The sequence below is a fragment of the Dermacentor silvarum genome, chromosome 9, assembly GCF_013339745.2.
Source record: "Dermacentor silvarum isolate Dsil-2018 chromosome 9, BIME_Dsil_1.4, whole genome shotgun sequence".
Classification (NCBI taxonomy): Eukaryota; Metazoa; Arthropoda; class Arachnida; order Ixodida; family Ixodidae; genus Dermacentor; species Dermacentor silvarum.
In genome coordinates, this window is record NC_051162.1 from 22,456,344 (window position 1) to 22,476,484 (window position 20,141).

General features: G+C 45.0%; 1 long non-coding RNA gene across 1 annotated transcript; it reads left to right on the top strand.

The window, feature by feature from the left end:
• Nucleotides 1-3,426: 3,426 nt before the first annotated feature.
• Nucleotides 3,427-18,085, top strand: LOC125940322 (uncharacterized). The gene is made up of 3 exons (XR_007463532.1): nucleotides 3,427-3,572; nucleotides 5,521-5,567; nucleotides 18,047-18,085. It is a non-coding gene; the product is annotated as an uncharacterized LOC125940322 (long non-coding RNA).
• The last annotated feature ends 2,056 nt before the right edge of the window (nucleotides 18,086-20,141 follow it).

The following is a 20,141-nucleotide window of genomic DNA, read 5'->3' on the forward strand; positions in this document are numbered from 1 at the left end:
GCTACCACTGGTACTCGCGCAAAATACTTTTGAAGAATGCTGGTGGCGATATTTTTGCGACAGGGCCATCACCCTGTCAACGATGGGCGAAGCAGAAATCTGAGGGGGGGGGGGGTCAGGACATCCGGACATCCCCCCTGGATCCGCGCCTGGAGGTAAGGCAGCATGAACTGTCTGTGCACATAGGTTTCGTGGTCAGGGGAAACCACGTGGTGCTTCCAGGGGCGTTTAGAAAGCGTGTGCTCGTCGTGTTGCTCGCAAATCATCCGGGAGTATCGGCCATGAAGCCTATCGCGAGATTCTACGTTTGGTGGCCTCGGATGGACGCGCAGATGAAATAATTTGCGCGGCACTACACGGCGTGTCAAGAAAACAGGCATAGTGAACCCAGGACGCCTACCCACTTTTGAACAAAACCGGAGCGGCCATAGGGCAGAATCCATCTCGACTTTGCGGGGCCCAATGACGGTGTCATGTTTTTGGTGGTTGTTGACTCATCCTCAAATTGGGCGGATGTGGAAATAATGACGTTGGCGCGCTCGTCTGTCGTGATCGAACGACTACGTAATATGTTTGCAACTTACGGACTGTCGGACTTAATTGTGTACAACAACGGTGCAGTATTTACCAGCCAAGAAATGCAGTCGTTCCTCAAACTAAATGGTGTTCAATACATATATACTGCTCCTTACCACCCGTCAAGTAATGGCAGAGCGGAACGCATGGTTCATGAGTTGAAATGTGCACTTAAGAAGCAGAGTCCGGGAACACTAGCGTGTAAAGTCTCTCGGTTTTTGTTCAAACAACACTTCACACCACACTCAGAGACAGGCAAGGCCCCTTCAGAGGTCATGTTAAGAAAGAACTAGAGGTCAACCCTGGCAAGACTGCACCCCGGCAAGATGCACGCGGAATGCATGTGGAAGTTACCACGACAAAGTTTTCAGTGCCGTGACTGTTTATGTAATGAATTTTCGCCCAGGTCCAAAGTGGTTCGCGGCTCGTGTGCTAACCGTGACCGCACCAGGTGGTGCGAGTGCCTCGTTTGCTCTACCCGGACCCTCGAATTTGGTGCCTACGCCTTCCCCAACAGAACCACTGGTTTTGAGACGTTGAACCCGTCAGCGACGTCCAGTGCACCGTTATGGTTGAGATGACCAGTGGGAAGGGATTTGATATCGCATGCGTGACGTCGTGCGGTGACGTGCCGGCAAAGCAGTGAAGCATGCGCCGTTATCGTATCGGCCACCTTGAGCGCAGATAAGTGCGCCGCTTCATCTATTTAAAGAAAGCACTCTCGAAATAAACGGTTCTTTTCTTACTGGCCTATCGGCTGTCCTGGTGTCAGTTATTACAGAAAGTAAACAATGGATTTAAGAGAAAACTTGGTAAATTTCGGTCTCGGCGGGAATCGAACCCGGGCCTCCGGGGTGCTCGAAGAGGAGGATTTTCGAACGATTCCTTTTCCCGATGTTAATGCCTCTCAGCGCTTTTCACTTTCGTGATTGGTCAAGCGACGCTGCACCCAGGGCAGAGCGTCGAAGGCGGCCATTTTTTACGAACACGAAAAGCACTGAAAGGCACTAGCATCAAAAAAGATATCGCTACAAAATACCGACCGAGCCAGCCGAGCACGCTTCCGCGACTCCACGGCGACTCCAAGGTTCCAGTTGAATAAAAGTGTACCTAATGCGTGCGCCATTGCACAAGTGACAGTGCAGCCAATGAGAAGGTGCCACCAAGACATGAGAGTATAAAATGAGTGGTGCATACAGTAAAAAGCAATAATGTATCCAATTGAACGGCGCTAAGAGGTCTTTATAAACTGCTCACGAGCTAGCGAGCTGGTTGAGTCGCTTGGCAAGTTTTCATTTGGCCTTACAGAGGCGTTGTTAGAACGTTGGCGAGAACTTTCACGTGCAATGAACGCTCAGAACAAAAATATTTCGCCGAATGCACGTGAGCAGTTCTAAGTTTCTGCCGAAATTTTAGAACGTTTGTTTAATCGAAGCTTGTATACGCTAGCCTGCGCCGGAAATGTAACGCTAAAGCTTGTATGGCTGATACCCGTATTGGATATGCGGGTAGCCAGGGATATGTGGGTATGAGCCAGAGACAAGAAAAAAGAAAGACAGAAGGAAGGAAACAAAGACTGTCAAAAAGAAAAATATTGTCAAAGAAAAATTATCAAAGGAAGGAAGAAAGAAAAAAGCAGGTGCGCCAGAAAGCTGCACCGGCGCCGGATCACGTGACTCGTGCGACCAATCAGGGTCGTTTGATGTGTCGCGGCGAGGGAAAGGGAACGAAAGGGGGTTGGCGCGTGCTCTGTCGGGCTTCCCTTGCCTCAGATGAGTTTGGACTTCCGGATGGGAAAGCCGCGCGTGGTGGTTCCGCTGAGGAGCAGGCTGAGTTTGAGCAACGGCGCCGCGAAATCGCTCGGGAAAGGGCACGTCATCAACGTGCCGATTCCAGCGTGATAGATTCCGAAGCCTAGGCGAAACTCTGAGTTGCGGACCCCGAGTTACGGGAGCGCGATGTTGAGGCCAAACGTCAGCGAAGAGCCGGCTACCCTGAGTTTAGGGCAAACGAAGCGGAACGCATGCGACAGCGTCCTCTTGCCACAAGCTTCGCTTACCCAAATTTCCTCTACAGGCAAAGGGCTCCGAATTTTTTGTTCTATTTTCTTTGTGCTCCCTGTTGCTTCGCTTCATGTTGCGCACGTACGCATACACGCGCACACATACGCGTCTTGTTCACGTGTTCTTGTTTGCATTCCGTAGCCACTGATATTATAATTAAGCAGTTGCCGTGGCCACGCTTCAGATAACATACTGGCGCAGAGGTGATGCATGAACTGAACTCACACGGAAAGACGGCGACGTCATTGTTTGAATATTATACGAAACAATCACGCACTGCTGCTCTGCCACCAGTGAGAACTCACCAAGGATGAATGCTTAACATGTGCGCAAGAGGAAATAAACAAGGCCCGAGAAATAAAGCAGAAAAAAAAAACAATATTGCCACAAAAAATAAAAAGGGCTTGTCACAACGTTGTTTTTGTACCGGCACGTGGAGAGTAATACAAGGACAGTAATCTGGCCATGTGATAAAAGCAGCTGTTATTGACCTCGCAGGAGTGCTATATACGCACTTGTGTACCATACAATTGGCGTCCGAAAATCACATGCTTTAGACTGCTGACGGAAACTCTCAGTGAGTGTTGGCGACAGAGAGAATAGAAAACAGCAAAAATTACCAGTAAGGGCACAATCAAAATTCGCGCAGTGCGCCCGGATTATTCTTTTTGTAAAAAAAAATCAGCCCCCCCCCCTCAAAAAAAACTATGCTAAGCAGCTGACGCACCAAAAGGCCCTGTTATAAAGGCTCGGCTGCAAACGCAGAGCATTGGTGAGGTGCACATCGACGGAGACAGTAACCTTCATCAGACACGTCCCTTCGTTTGGCCATTGCTAGTTCTAAAACCATGTCATCATTAGCAGGTGTCGTAGTCATCCTGTCCCTGGCTTCGTGTCTTGGACGCGTCCTAACAGCGGATCCTGGTGAAAATGGTACGAATGCACGTTCACTCTAGTTTCACTTATGATGTGTTTTAGATTTCGTGCTTACCTTAATTTAGTGCATCCTGGAGTACATTGGCGCTTTTCGGAGGACACTATGCACTCTGATATCATGACACTGTTAATGTTTGATAATTATATCACACTTTATGCAGTTGTCGCTATGTCCTGCGAATGAAGCTTCAACAACCTCAGTTTGCAGGAGCGGAGCGACAAAATGTTTCCGAAGCGTCCTGCTTCAAATCAATATGAGGTTCACAAAGCTGTAATTGATTTTCGGTCGACCACGGACTATACTCTTCTTTGTAAAGCTGTTACTCTGCGTGTGACAGTGTGACACCTTTTTGATTCTCTCTTCCTTGATCTCCCACTTTCTATTTTTTTTATCCGTTCTGTAAGTGGGTGGGCGTGTTGTCCCTTCCAATAGATAATTGGTAGCCAGCGTTCCTTTCTATTCGTGATGTTTGTACTCTTTATATGTTCACATGATAAGTAAGAATAATAATTTATGAATAACGAGGTTCCGTAGCTATCCAAGAATGCATTCAGCGTAGGTTGGGAGGTGGTAATTTGGGGGCCCTATGCTCCACTACGTGTTATAGTTGGCGCTCCTTTTACCACCGTGCCTTGTGCGCGGGAGCCAACCTGTACTTCGAGCGGCACTTTTTCGAGGATCAGTTCGTAACCTCGTGTAACGTCTGCGACCGCCTCTGATCGCAGAGGCTGCGACCAGAGACGCAGCGTCTGAACGGCAGCGTCTCAAAGCATCTCCATTACCAGCGTGCCATCGTGCTGTATACCGCCGGGTGGTACCCCATGAAAACAGTAGCACAATCGATAGCGATACCGCGGGTACCAGTGGTACCATATCATAGGTACCACCGCACGGAATTATGGTGGTACTGTGCTACCATGCGAATCGTATCGTTCTGTCAGACTGCACTATTGTCGGGACCGCAAAGAAAAATTGTTAGGCAGTCACAAAAAATCGTGATTGGTTCCCAAACAAAGCGAAATGCTTTAAAATGATTCGCAGATATATGCACCAGCGAACATCAAAGCCATCAGATCTCTATGACTAAGTTTGCACTCTCTTCGGAGGACCTAGAGGTCTGGTTTACAACAGCCCTAAATCTACCCAACACATTTCAAACTCAAGTGTTTCACTATAAGCGGTGCACTTCCTTGGATCTAGCCAGCTCTTTTGAAACCGTCTCTACTTCCTTGCCTAGCACTTATATAGTCTCTCCTATAAACGACCGCGGTGTAAGAATACTTTAGGTGCTGGCACTCGCCATGGCGTTGAGCTCGGATCAGATGTACTTCGTTCTAGCTTTAATACAGGCAGCTGCGCTCCCGGTACCCACCACAGGCTTACGCAGCTCGATTGCTAGCGCTTAAACTGTGACGGTGCCTAGGGCGCCCGGTTCTATCGTGGATCGCTCTACCAGCTTGTCGTCGTGAGAAAAATAAATTAAGGGTTCACTGGGTTTGATTGTAGTCATCTCAATTCAATACTGAATAAATTAGCAATGTTTTATAGGTGTTCTTTTTATCTTGTCCAATAAGTTTTCAAAAAGCGCCACCGCTTCCGGAAAGGTTATTTCTGTTGTGGCTAACAGGTGGCATCGCCGAATTTATCGGCACCCTCCTGCTGGCAATGCAAATGCTCTGCTGAAATGCCGAAAACATTGTCTCATTATTGCCGCCGCCATTTTGCGTATGCCAACTTTAACCGTTGAAACATTAAATAAAAGATTCCGACATGAATGCCAGCTTTCAGAACAAACTTAACCTGGGATTTTAATGCTTCGGCGAACGCTGACGTATGTGATTAGGCCTCAAAGAAGGCGATTCACTCAAGCGGTCATGCTCAGAGACAGCCGCGAATGTGAAGAATGCCTACCGAATGTGAATTTGTCTGTTCCTATTTTTTCAGGTGCTTGCGTGAACTTGGTGCTTCCAGACATTGCAGGACTAGGCGAAGTATACAAGTTTACTTGATTTTTAAAAATGTCCGTGTATGTACGTTAGTGTGCATGTGTAGATCACAGCTACAATATGGGATAGGCATCATGCCACAGACTGTCTCGAACAGTGCGGTTATCGGACATTCGCTGACTAATCCCTTAAAAGCCAGTTGCACTAAAATTTCACTTAGCTAAACTTGTGATAAATGAGTACTACATACCAATGAACCAATCTTGCCAAAGCCGCAGAAATGGTAAATGTATTTTTAAGGCGAGAGCCTTAAGTGGGTCGTTGCGCAATGGCCTTGAAAAAAAAAAAAAACGCGGCGTCTGGTGGAGTGGTACAAAAAACAAATTGCCACCATCCCGGCCTGCGAACGTGAATGTCCAGGAAAGCTGTATCAAACACCACACATGCCCGAGCATTGTATTCAGGCTGTTTCTTTTGGTGTCTTAAATTTCTGTGGTCTACCAATGGCAGTCTTAGAATGAACTAAATGAGTTGCTAGACGGGTCTCCCTTTTATACATGAAAGTGTGGTGACGTCACTAAGTATATATATATATATATATATATATATATATATATATATGTGTGTGTATGTGTGTGTGTGTGTGCGTGTGTGTGTCAATGTTTGTTGGCTTCTTATGATATGATTAATAAAAATCGGGCCCCTCGGTTGCCTTTCTTCTGGTTCATATATATATATATATATATATATATATATATATCCTGTATGCCTGATTCCAAATAAACATATGCCGTTGCTTTCAATTGTTAACGTGGAGTTTTGTGTTTACGCCACGAAATTTTCCGAGCAATGAGAGGTACACAGCTTCGCTGTAAAAATACGGGTGACCTTCTCCGAGCGAGCGGCGGATGGAGAGGAGAACGAGCAGCGCGCGAGCACAACAAACAGGTGTCGTTTCACTGACGTCACGCCGAGGCGGCGGCGGTTATGGCGATAGTGGACTGCGAAGCGAGAAAGACGGCGATGGAGTACGCTCGGCCGGGGCCCAACTGATTGCGCGGTAGGCTTCGGAAGTACGTTGCGGCCGAGGATGCTCGTAATGCGAGAAACGAGGTGCGGCGTGAAAAGCGGCGGGAGCAAAGCGTTCGACCGCGAGTGCTGCTTTCCCCTGCTGAGAGGATGCAACGTAAAGAACTCTGACCCCTCAGATCGCATCACTGCATGCATTACCAAATGTGCACCATGCGCCTTCAGGTGTCACTGGGGTGTAACGTGCTGCCTAACTTTTTTTTTTTTGGTTATCAGCCTTCAAACAGCGAACGAAGGGTGCGGCTGGCGATGTCGCTATGACGAAAGACCAAGCACGCTGCATCAGAGATTTTCCAGCGTTCTGCGGAGAGCCACGGCAACTCATGATAGCACGCGTTGCCACGCCAGGAGAGCCATGGAGGGCAATCAGAGCGCGCGCTATTGTGTGCATCCCTGCAGCGAAAGGGCTCGTCGTGGAACTTCGCGATGGTCGCGGTATCTATGCTACGGCGCTCCGTATCTTACGATATGGCATAGGTGTGCTGATGAAATCTCCGAAGTCCTGCCATAGAGTGACGCATTAGGTCATGCGGTACTTCCGGCAGGGTGTAAGGGCATTTTTTTTTCGTTTTTTTAAAGACAAGTTCTTCTTAGTCGACTTCAGAAAGATTCGGCGAATCTGGGATCAGGGTATCTTGTAACCACTTAAAAAAACGGGCGGTTAGGTGAGGGGTAGACTTCGTATGAACATTACAATGGTAATATGTGATACTTCGTCATGCAGAGAGTACGTAGCAATATTGAGCAACCGAGGATATAAAAAACGGAATGTAGGTAGCAGAAAACTAGGTACGATGTGAGTCTCTGGGTCGCCACCTACCGTGCCGCCACCAAGTGTAATCTAATTTAACTAACACGCCTTCCACGAGATGGCGTGGAGTTCCCGAGTTGTGGCGAAAGCGAACGCCATGGAATGCGTGTGGGTCACAATGGAGCAGAGGTACCGAGTGGTGATAATGGGCAGAGTGATTAACGTACTGCATGGGAGTACAGGGATCCCGAAGCAAATAGCCAGTGGTGTTACCAATCTGCGAAAGGTTTCAAAAGAAGTGCAAATCGCAGTGTGCACGGTGTCAGAGGTTGAAAGCAGGGGTATGCAATTGAAAGGGCAGCGGTTGCAGTAAACAGAGAAATCTGGATGCTAGCTAGGGCAATGAATTTTACGATCACTGACATCAAGCGAGAATAGCACCAAGCTAACCGCGAATGTACTTTTGTGCGTTACGGGATACATTTTAGCGAAAGTGTAGGAACACCGGTTTGACGTTGATTCGCGGCATGGGCAGTACCTTTTTTAGGCGGGCCCCAGGCAATCAGGAAGGAAGAATAAGTATTCAATGTAGTGAGACACCAGTAAGGAGTAGAATTAGATGACTAAGAGTTAAGCAAAGACTCACAAGGGATAATTATAGAGACGGTAAAATTGGCAAATAAACTTGCAGGGTGGTCGCAAGCCGAAAGAATGACTGAAAATTGAAACCGAACACAAGGACGAAGCTATTAGCGTGTACACCTTGACCCAAACGCATCTACAAGATTTTAAGTAACCGCCTGTTATTGACAGTTTTCTATGGGAGGGATAAAACAGAATGACTGTGCCAAAGAAAGGCGGAGGCGTAGGCATGCTACTTTGGCGAGGTATGAAGTGCCAAAGGGGCAAACGATAAGGAGCATTTCTGGATTAGTGGCCCATGGGAAGGCCAAAAGAGGGGCATTGGAGCTGCTTACCTGTGGACAGGCAGTGATAGGAGAGATAAAAATAAAGAATTTATTGATTGCATTAGAAGCGATATTAATGAGTTCTAATAATCGGGCCAAGTAGTAGAAAATATCAATGTACAAATATAGGATTTAGTCGCTTATACGCATTACAACGGTTCTATATTGCTGAATTTGTGCAATTAACAGAACCTTATAGCAGTTAACATAGAAAATAAGTGTACTAGACAGGTAACGTGGCAATGCGGGAACGGACAGTCATGTATCGACAACGCCTTAGTCTCAAAACGGTCCATGTACGACGACACCAAATGATGATAGATTGACATGTAAAAGCCTGAGTAGTAATCATAAATGTTTAAGCTTAAAATTTGGGTGAGATACTAACGCAAAACATGAATCAATGGCACCAGGATATCTAAAAATTTAAGAAAAGCAAATAACAGAGATCGCAAAAAGCATCGAGACGAAATTTGAGGCGTTTCTTATATGAGTGTGGGAATGGAAGAAATCGGTAGAAGTTATACAGCAGGATAAAAGACAGACAAGGAAAAAAATATGTTGGATTGGGAAGAGGAAACCCCTTAAGTTGCGGAACAGGGAAATCAAGCAAGCTATAGAAGACCGTAAGCAGGCGTCAAGGGGTCATCTAGAAGCCCAAAATTTGGGATTACACGAAGAAGTGGTCCTTAGAACGAACAAATGCCGAGAAAAAAAAGGGGTGGCGAGTGAGCTTGTTGAAGAGAAAAGAATGCACGAGTGAACGTTGAGTGCATAACATCCGCAAAAGAGGCAAAGACGCACCAAAAAGGTTCTGGAACCATGTAAGAGCACTTGGAGCTTTAACTAAAGATTTGCAGATGGCTAAAGGGCTGAAGACGGTAAGATCTTCGAAGGAATTGATGCGCTGCGGTATATCAGAGACGTTATTAGTGATACCTTCAGCACGAAAGAAAGCCTAGTTCAGACTGAAACAGATACAGCAACAGCAGAGAAGCCTTAGAAATGAAAATTTAGCACAGAAAGCTGTTATTGCAAAAAAGCAGAAGAAAATGTCCCTAATGATGATAATACACAGCGCGAGAAGAAACACGGGGACGAATAGCTGACAGGGACAAGCACTGTCTCTGTCTGCTATTCGTTCCCGTGTTTCTTCTCCCGCTGTGTATTATCAATATGAATATGCAACTTTCCCAGTCAGCCGCCTTAATAAGATCCTAATAATATGGCAGCAGGAGCCGATGAAATTCCGATACAGCTAATCGAAAACCTGGGTCCTGAGAGCTAGGCATTGCTCACTAATGGCAGAGAGCAAGTGATTAGAACGAAGAAAATTCTGGTTGGATCGCCTGAAAGCAAGATGAACCCCATCTAGAAAGGCAAAAGTGATAAGGATAAGACGAGCTCGCACACGCGAGTTACGATAACGTCGGTGATTTATAAAATGGCACTGCAAGCCATAAAATTAGACCTATCTGTCGAAGTTGGTGGGAAAAAATGTGCACTGGGGGAACTACAGATTGGGTTCACACCAGACAGTCGCTTAGAGCATAATCTGCTTGTACTAAGTCAGTGCATAGAGATTTCAGTCGCTCAGAATAAACATTTATGGATAGCATTTCTAGGTAATAAAGGAGCCTACGACATCGAATACAGGGAATTGATAAGGGATATTCCCAAGCACGAAGGCATAGATGACGATTTCATGGAGATGCTGAGGGATATATATTGACCCTTTTTCGCGGCGGCCCCGTGAGCGCTACAATGTTTGACCACGTGGTGCCGCGTCCATTGCTTGCCTCAGCTACCTCGGTTGCCTCAGTGCTTACATTCGATATACATGACGCCAGGTGCGGCTCAGGAAACCTCTGTTTCGGGAGACATCGTAAAAGCTAACTGGGTGAACGACACGAAGCTTTGATCACAGCTTTAGATGACACGTTAAAGCGCCTTTGCCGCTCGTTAAGTTTTGTCCAAGCAGCGCGAGCAACGTGTATGGAGCTTGTTCTAAAAGGGAGGCTAAAAATGTATTCCAAGCTATCGAAACTTTCCGCTTATGAACTGAATCAATATTATTATGCTTTGTTCTTCATTATTTATTCGGCAAACACTTTGAGGCAGCGGCTTGTCACGTTTCTGACTCAGTGAATTTCTTCGGTGCGGTCTCTTTCTGATTTTCTGCCAATTCGCTGGCGGGTGCACCCAGCTGAAGTACATTTCTTCTTGCTGTACACAAGGCTTCGAACGTAGCAGTTGTGTACTTTATAATAGCTTCTAGTAAAGGTGTATTATCGGTAGTAACTCACTTACTCCTGTGGACCGTCATCAAACATTCAGCGTCGACCATTCGTGCGCGTTTGGTGTAGTCGCTGTCACTCATGCTTTGGCGCATTGATTCAAGTGAGCGCCCATTCACGTATTCTTAATACGTTGGCGATACAGTGTGCATAAGTTTGCATGCGAGTTGGGATAGATGTGTGTAGATAACGTGTGCCAAAGTTACTATGCCAGGAAGCGGCGCTACAACCTAATGAACGGTAAACTCACTCTTGCCGATGTTCCGGGGTTGAAATCTTCTTTGGGAGGTTAGCGATACAACGCTGGCGGATGAGTTAAATTATTTTATCCACGAGCACAGTCGTGCATCGAGAAGGGCTGGCAACACAGGCGTCCGTATGTAGCAACAGTCCGTGAACTTGGTTACATATTCATTCCATTCTTTAATATGGTAGTCACTATTTTTGCAGCCAACTACTGCACACATCTTCAATCCACCGCTCCACACTTCGCAGCATGAACTGAGCAAAGTGCGTGAGCGAACACCCAGTAGCATTTCTGACAGCTGATCGTGCAGAAAGAGGGCAGAAGGGGTAATGGTTTCGTATCCGTGTGCTTTCGCGGAGGCAACGTGCGGCGCGCCACCGACAGCGCCTTCTCGTTTCTCGAGAATGAACTGCTGCGCTGACAGGACCAATAGAGACAACTGAGAAAAAATTGTATGGGAAGTCCGAAAATGCAATGAAGTGGTGGACATTCCCTGGTAATCATTGCGACGAAGACCGGTCCCATGGCCGAACCGTCTGTAAAGTCATATATATATATATATATATATATATATATATATATATATATCAGTGAAGTAAAGAGTAACCGCAGCCGGCACAGAAGTAGTTCAAAAAATAGAAGCACGTAGGAAAAACATAACAAGACTTTACTGACGTTTCGGCCGGGGTCCGGCCTTCATCAAGAGTGCGTGTACAAGCATACAGAGCTCAATGTATACCTTTTTGCCGTAAGGGTGAAAAGAGACAAGAAAAAAAATACAAAGTGGAAAGAAAAAATATATATACAAAGTAAAAAAGAATACAACGAACACGTAAATGGAAAACTGCGCGTGCACAGAGTGGAATTATATATATATATATATATATATATATATATATATATATAGCAGAAAGGGAACCGATGTGCCCAATTTTTCTTAATTTTAGCATAATAGCATAACAAGCCAACAATGACACCAAGGACAACATAGGGGAAATTACTCTTGTACTTACCAGGTGAATTAAAGAAATGCTAAATTAATGAAAATGAAAATGAATGCAGAAACAACTGGCCGGAGGTCGGGAACGAACCCACATCTTCGCATTAGGCGTGCGATACTCTCACCATTGAGCTACCGTGGCACCGTTTTCCCATCCACTTTCTGGGGTATTTATGTCTTATAACTAGAACTAACACTAGGTTTGTGAGTGGCGCTCCCAGGATTAGTTCAAGTTGTAAGACATAAATACCCCTGAAAGTGGATGGGAAAACGGAGCCGCGGTAAATCAATGGTGAGAGCATCGCACGCGTAATGCGAAGACGTGGTTTCGTTCAGCCAAGGGGGGGGGGGGGTGATTCAGCCCCTACCCCCCCCCCCCCCCGACATTTTTTCGTGCTGGCATGCACCTCCGACCAACACAACCACCGGCGCCGAGAATCATTCTGGATTTTGTCTACAATGTCTTTTTCACGCTCGAAAAGACATTTCCGAACACATATTGCGAACTTGGACTGGATTTCATGGCAACGCACTTGCAACTGGAGTCACACAAGGCAGGGAGCCCCATCCGAGCAAAAACTTTCAAGGGCGTTTCGATAGCGAGCGGGCGCGTCGCGGTATCTCGCAGCGGCCGCGGAATCTACGGAGCGCATGAATTTCAATTGCGAAACTTTATGTGTATAGATTTCTCATAAACTCGTGACGCGAAAGGTGCACTGACATTTCAAAAGGCGTGCTTTAGATTTTCAATTCTGGAACTTTATGGGCTTAAGGTTGTTATTAACTTTGGCCAACATGAGCGCAGTTGGAGCCCTCGTGTCCAAGCTGTTCCAGAAATGAAGCACGCGCTCGCAGTCTTCCACACAGACCAAAATACTAAATATCACCGTGACTGTTGGCTGGCAGCTGATAATTTCCTCCAAACCTTTTCAGTAAGTGCACCCTATGTGATCGATCACCCGGACCAGGGCTGGCAAAGTAAAATAAGAGAAAAGAGAAGAAAGTTAACGGCCTATCATTCAGGCAGTTCTTTTTTGCGGGTCACAAGGTTTGGCTCTCCGTGGCGATGAGGACAGTGATCCTATGGATTTAAGCAAAGCCCCCGCTGAAAACACTGGTATTTTCAGAACACTGCTTCGCTTGTGAGCTGATTGTGGAAATACATATCAGAAGAACCATTTGGAAAGTTCCCCAGTAATGCCCCGTATTTAAGCCCAGGTGTACAAAACAAATTATAGAAATTTGTGGTGAAATTATCAAAGAAAGCCTAGATGCAAAAGTAAACGCTGGAGGCTGCTTTTCCGTACTTGCTGACGAAATGACGTATATTGCTGGAATCGAACAGCTTACTGTTTGTGCAAGGTACCTAAACAAGGATGCCAACGACATCGTAGAAGTGTATTTAGGTTTTAGCACCGGAATGCATGCCCTCTCTCATTGCGACTGCAGGTTTAAGTAAATGCGTACAAGGTACTGCAGATCAAAGTCACCCTTCCAGTGACCACTGCCAGCGCAGAGAGAATATCTTTTAACATGAGATTACTAAAACACTACTTGCGCTCTACAATGTCTGAGGAACGCATGGTTAGTTTGGCGTTTCTGGACGCCCACAGAGACGTCGGCATCAACGTGTCCGAAGTCATTAACCGCTTCGCTAAACTTCCCCGCCGAGTGTAGTTTATCCTTCAGATAGCGAAGCAGCAAAAATCAATGCACGTAAAAAGCTCTGTTCCTTCAGGTCCATAAACTCGTAATTATGAAAACGTATGACTGTTCATTAGCTTTTAAAACCGCAGAAATTTTCACGGTTTATTCTAACAGTTAGCATCGTGATCGAAATTATCATGTGAATACGAAAATTACGAGGACATAAATAACCAATTTTGACCGACTTTACTGACTGAAAGCCCGGCCCACGCGACGTTCTTTCCTTTTATTGCGATAGCAATTATATGGAAACTTCATATTGACGGTGACGCCGACGGTGACGCCGTCGGCGTCACCGTCGCCGTCGCCGTCAGGTTCCCTATAGATGAAATCTTCGCCGCGCGCCGTATGCCCGAGCGGAAGCGTGTGGGGACGCGCGCTATCACGGAGAGCGAACGCACTCAATCTCCCGCGCGCAAGCAAGGAAGCGGGAAGCCAGCGCCGGAGGGAGCGGGGGGGGGGGGGGGGCGCACTTCCACTCTGCCAACAACCGCACTCGTCGCTCGCTCGCACCGTCTCTTATCTCCACACGGCTCTGACCTTTATGCGCTGTGCATTCGCCGCTCTGTTTCCGTTGAAGCGATAGACCGCACGTACCTTCGCCCGCTGCTTGCTGCCAGCGTTTTGACTGTCGTTGTCTGCAGTCATTCAGTGTGATCTATTCATGTTTGTTTGTGCGCGCTCACACCACGCTTGTTCATTCAGTTAGTAGTAGTCGGGCCACATTTTCCAACACACGCTACACATGCAATGCTGCCCGTATCGGCAGTGCAGCGCTACAGGTGTGTCCCTACGCACGCGCTGCCCACGGGAAGCGCTTCTCATCAACACCACCGTTTCACACGCGCCTCATCGTGGTCATCGAGTCTCTCTTCATGTCGGTCTACTTACGCCGCAGCACACCTGCTTACTTAATCAGCTCATGTTTACTACAATTCATATTGCTACCAAAGCCGCTCACCTTACTTCGTATGGCATTGCTGTGTTGCTATTGCATTCATTGCTTCGCCCTTAGGGCGAAACTGTGACATTTTTTTTAGCTACCTGATTTTACTTCTTTTTTGAACCGAAGCAGTACCCTTCATTTATTTTGGGTACAGAATATTTGTTGCCGCTCTGCAGGCAGTTAACTTACGCAATTAAGCGACACTTTTTTGCCCTTTATGAAGTAGTTGTATCTTCGCATTTGTATATTCCATTCTATCTTCGCATGTCTAATGTATATTTTGCAGAAATCCTGCTTTTTATATGCACTCACTGTTGCGACTATAACATCAGTGTAATTACAATACAAGATGGGTAACACTGCTCCTGCGCAATCTATTGTAACGAAAGACCGCGTCATTGAGGTTTTTCCCTGGCCGTTGCAGGTGTACAAAAATGTAAACAAGGTTCCTGAATGACTAAGATTCATCAAAATATTTGTCCTCAACATGTTCATTTCGTGGCCTTTACGTTTTTCATATCAGCTATATGCACTGCTTTGCTGGTTTCGCATTGATATAGTTCTAAAGTTCGTGTGATATTTGGTTAGTTATTAAAAATGACAAAAAAACACGGAAGTATTGATATCAGTTAGTTCTGCCACGATTTTTGAGACATACGAATATATTCGTTTAGGAAAAAAATACATATTTTACGTGACATTGCGTAGCGTTCAGTAATTCGTTTGCAGCATCGAATATACAATGGCATTGGCAATGCAGTTATTATTCATGCATTTGATCCCTCGAAAAACTCGGGAAGGAGGCGTCTGCGCTGCAACGTGACTCCCCCCCTCCCCCTCCCGAACAAAATTACTGTTCCCCACCGGCGGCCACTTGTTTATTCATCCATTTTCATTTTCATTAATTTATCATTTCGTATATTCAATCAGTAAGTACAAGTACTTAACCATATGTTGTCCTTGGTGTCACTGTTTGTTGGCTTCTTATGATATATATATATATATATATATATATATATATATATATATATATATATAAAGAATAACGAAAAAAGAGGCAACAAAATGGTGGTATTGTGGTCCATTGAGGGCAGGTGCACAACACGTGTTCACTCGTTCCTTCAACATCCGCAAGCACATACTAATCTATCCGTCAATCCAATGCGATAAGCTTTCCTAAACCCGATGTACTCGACACATTCAAACTAACCGATGACAGTTTACTTGCATTGTCTAAAAATTCCATTTTACGTATGGTGTCTTCGAATGCTTTTTTTCTGATGTAAATATGACTTTTATGTTATGGTTTTTCAATTGTGACTTCAAATTTTGCGTACGACTCAAATTCTTTATGTACCGTATGTTTCTGCCTTTCTTCGACGGGAGTGGCTGGGTTACTCAAGCTGCAGATATGCAGCTTTTACCATGCTATCCTCACCATAATAAGTACATTCTGTCGCGTTACAAAAGTACTGATGTGAAATAAACCAAATATCAAATCTCAAAATAAATCAAGGTTCACAGGAAGGGAGTGATTGAGAGAAATGATATGGCAAAAACAGAGTGCTTCACCATAAGTGGGGCTAATGGTTGGCTGCCCTAGCCTGGGGCAGGGGCAAGGGGGGAAATAAAAAAAACAAGAGCAGAGAAAGATTGCAAAGGCGCAAAAAAGAAAAGGAGGGGGAGCGACACGGTCAGGAGTATCGAAGTGAATTTAATAATCTGCTAATAATAAAGATTTTAGGTTGGACTACAGTATAGGTTAGACAGACATTAGTGATTTAGTAGTCTTAGGAATTAATGCATAGGAACCAAAGCGCCAATCATGCTAATATATCCAAGGTGGGATCTTATGGCTCTACAACGCGAAAAACACGCACCTCTGACCTCCTCTCCCGCCCTTACAAAAAAAAAACTAAAATGTAAACTTGCTTTCCAGACATCGGAAGGAATGTCTATATACAATTTGTTGTTCATGGTGCAAAACTTTGTAATCGCGAAAACAGGAGCGGTGTTACGAGAATCTTTAATAATGTTCGCGACACCGTTTGTTTGAGCTGTAGAAGCAATATCTTTTTTTCTAAATTAAAGCCAAACCAGGCTGTCGAGTGTCTGTTTCAGCGGACTCACGGCTGAGACGCTCGACTTCGGTAATTCACCTTCGTTATTTACGCCATGAGAAATGTCTTTTAATTTCCGCACCACACACTAGTGCGTTCAAGTGTAGGTCATGTTAAATCTTAATTGCAAAAAGTACCTGGCTGGCTCTTTAAAAAGCGGGCAAGCTTGCACTCGGTCGTACAAACCTTAGGCACAGCGAAAGTGTCAATCATCAAGTCTTACTTGCAGCTACTGCTGGGTATTAACTTGGTTGCTGCTAGGTCTTAACTTGGTTTAACTTAACTACGCATGTAGGATAGTTAAACAGTATGATCTCGAATGCTCACTTTCGGAGGTACCTTCCCTTTCGCGACATTTCGCGTGACTAGCGCTAGATGCGTCAGTGCCTACGAGCAACAGCGTTCCTGGCATGCCACAAACGCAGGCAGGCAGGAGTCGTGTCTGTGTCGGGCGAAGCGAGCGCGCACCTGCGCCGGCGGTTACTAGGCAATGCGGGCGGCGTCGGCAGCAGCTGTGCACGTTGCCTCTTTGGTGCTGCTACAATTTCTTTCTCTCCCTATCTCGCTCTAATTTTATCTTTCCCTCTACCGAGCACTGCGCGTGCCGCGCGCATGCTTTCCTTCCCTCTCCTTAACGTCCCATGTCAAGGTATCATCGGCACGGCACGGAGAGGAGGCGAAGCACACGCCACTCCGCGACGTGGTTGCCGGGCAACGCAGTGACGCCATAGCTCGGCGAGGTTTTGCGACAGCAGGCGCCTCTTTTTACGGTTAGCTAGAACAGCTTCGTTGTTAGCAGCATTTCTGAATCACTGTGAATACGTCCATGAAAGGGCGATATTGCCTTTAAAAGGAGATTAAAGTGATTCATTTCTAAGGAAAAGAACAAAAGGCGGTTGGCAACGGCTCAAATAATTTCGCACAGCAGCTCATGGTGCCGTCAGGAATACTGAGGGAGTCCTTTCGATTATAGCGAGTTCTTTTTTTACGGCAATCATGGGCAACATTGTCCTTTAAAAAAATATCTAAGAGTTAGCAAGTTTGAAAGCTACTCCCTCAGCCTAAACCGTGGAAATGCGAAAAAAAGGTTTCGAATTCCTCGACTTCACACTGATGTACGGGCGCTGGGGCTTTCAGACGAATTTAGAAAACTAATGGAGGCTATAAGCTTGTTTTCCATCCCAATATTCAACTTTTTGCCGTGACATTTACCAAAATAAAGCTCTAAAACATTACGTTATCGGTCTAAGCTGATTTTTTTTATTAGCATCCTTTCAATTTGAAGCGCAAAAGTTCTTTCTAATGACCGTTGATAGAATACAGCCGCATAGGGCACATTAAACTCCATGTTCTTCTCCTTTTGTTCTAATCGAATGAATGCAAATCATTGACCACGCAGTGCTTGGGCGACGCCCTCCAGACATGCGGTACATCACAGGCAAGTGACTTTTTATCAAATCTTTGGATCTGCAATTAACAAAGCAACACTTCTTTTAGCAACAGTGATGAAACCTAGTGTCAGGTAATATTGAGGCATGAGCACAATAGAGAAACAAAAATGATAACAATAAGACTGCATATTCGGTCAAGAAAGATGCTATGGCGCTCGAGTGGTGGCCAGCGGCAGATTTTGATGGTTTGAAAGGTTTCTTTTAAGCAACTAACAAAATGCTACGTCTCTGGCAACACTTCGTGGGCAATAGACACAGGTTTTCATATTTGCTCGCGAAAAGTGCACTTTTATATAGCATATCGACCGACCTGTTCTTACAGGTCGTGAGCTTTAAGCTTTTTAAATGATATCCGTACATATACGTAGCACAGCGTACACTTTTAAAATTAAATATGAAACTACAAAAAAACGGAACATTTCTATTTTTACTACATACCATTTCCTTCAAAGGTAGAAATAGAGGTTATATTATGTTTTTAAAGATCCCCCTTTCCTTTTTATGGTCAAAGACAGAAATTGTCTTCGTGTTGACAGAATTGGTCCCCATACAGCAAAGCTAAAATTTTGTCATGAATATTGTGAGCGGCCTAATATTTGTTCCTCTCTTTGCTATCTTCAAATAACATTATCTTCAATAACAGTTACACTAGCCACACATAAGCAGAAAGATCTCGTATCCTCGAGTCAATCGGTTTTAATTTTTGAATAAGATATAGTTGCAATCAGGGCGAGCTATGCTGCTTTGATCATGACTATATAAAGTCGTAGAGGGGATACTTGGATGTGTCGGGAAGTGCCGGGTGTTTTGGAGCCAGGTGTCTTGTCAGATGTCACATCTCAAATGTTGTACGTATCGTGCTTATCCTTGCATGTATGATCATGTATGAGCATTTGACTTTTTCGTACTACATGAATGCTGCAGTAATGAGGGGAGTAAAATTTACTCCACTAATGGAAAAAAATCTATCTAATTTTTACGGTAAAATTACAGAAAAGCCCAAAAGTCAAGTTCTATTGACGGTTGATAGAATGCAGCCGCATAAGGCACACTAAAACCCTCTAATCAACATAATATTGCGGTGAAATCACAGAAATATTATATAACCTAAAACAGAAGAGAACAGAAAGGATATGTTGCAAAAATTGCCATACCCTTGCTGTTTATTTCACAAACACAATTTTAACAGTGAATGATCCGACGCTGCTACAGCGGCATAGTTATATCTAGTATTGCACGTGTGTCCAGGCTCTTTCGTTCAAGGTCCCCGGTTAAGCAGTAGTGCTACTCGCAAACTACCACCACGTAACTACGTAACTTCATAACTACCGTAACTACGTAATTTTACGTAACTACCACCACTAGCCTACGTAACTTTATCACTTTGTTGCGCATCTTCCATGTTTGTCGTAAACCTGACTACAATCATTTCTATACTTCTAATAAATAAATATTTTACGCACTATAAAGCGAATGTTTTTAGGCGACTATGGCCTCTGTACAACAATGTTACATCTACTACCAATTTATTTGACCACTGACAACTCGTGAGCCCACGCGCCCTGTCGTGTTCTTCATCTTATCTGTGTGGTTTCCATTATCGCGTGGGATGTTGAATTCTGTAGATTATGACCGCTTGCTCGGCGCTCTTTGACCCTATTTGGCCCTTGCACGAGTGAACACCTGAAATCATCATCATCATCATCAAATTTGCTCTATAAACATTCCTTCGGTTGTGAGCATATGCTTAGTAATAAAAATAAAACATTTTCAATAATAATCGCTCTATGAATTGGAACAGAAAAGATGCTGGAAGCTTCTACAAAAGGTTGCCCTCTCTATCTCTCTACGGGTGCCGTTCTCTATAGCGAAAGAGCTACGGCAAAAAATTTTGTCAGTATACTTTTATGGATATATTACAATCAATTAGGTTTACTTTTTCTAAGCCCATTGATGACTTAGCCCAGGCAATGGTTGCTGGTACCCACACGACCAGAGCGGTGACTAAATCGGACACGAGTAACGTTGTTTTTGGAACCGGCT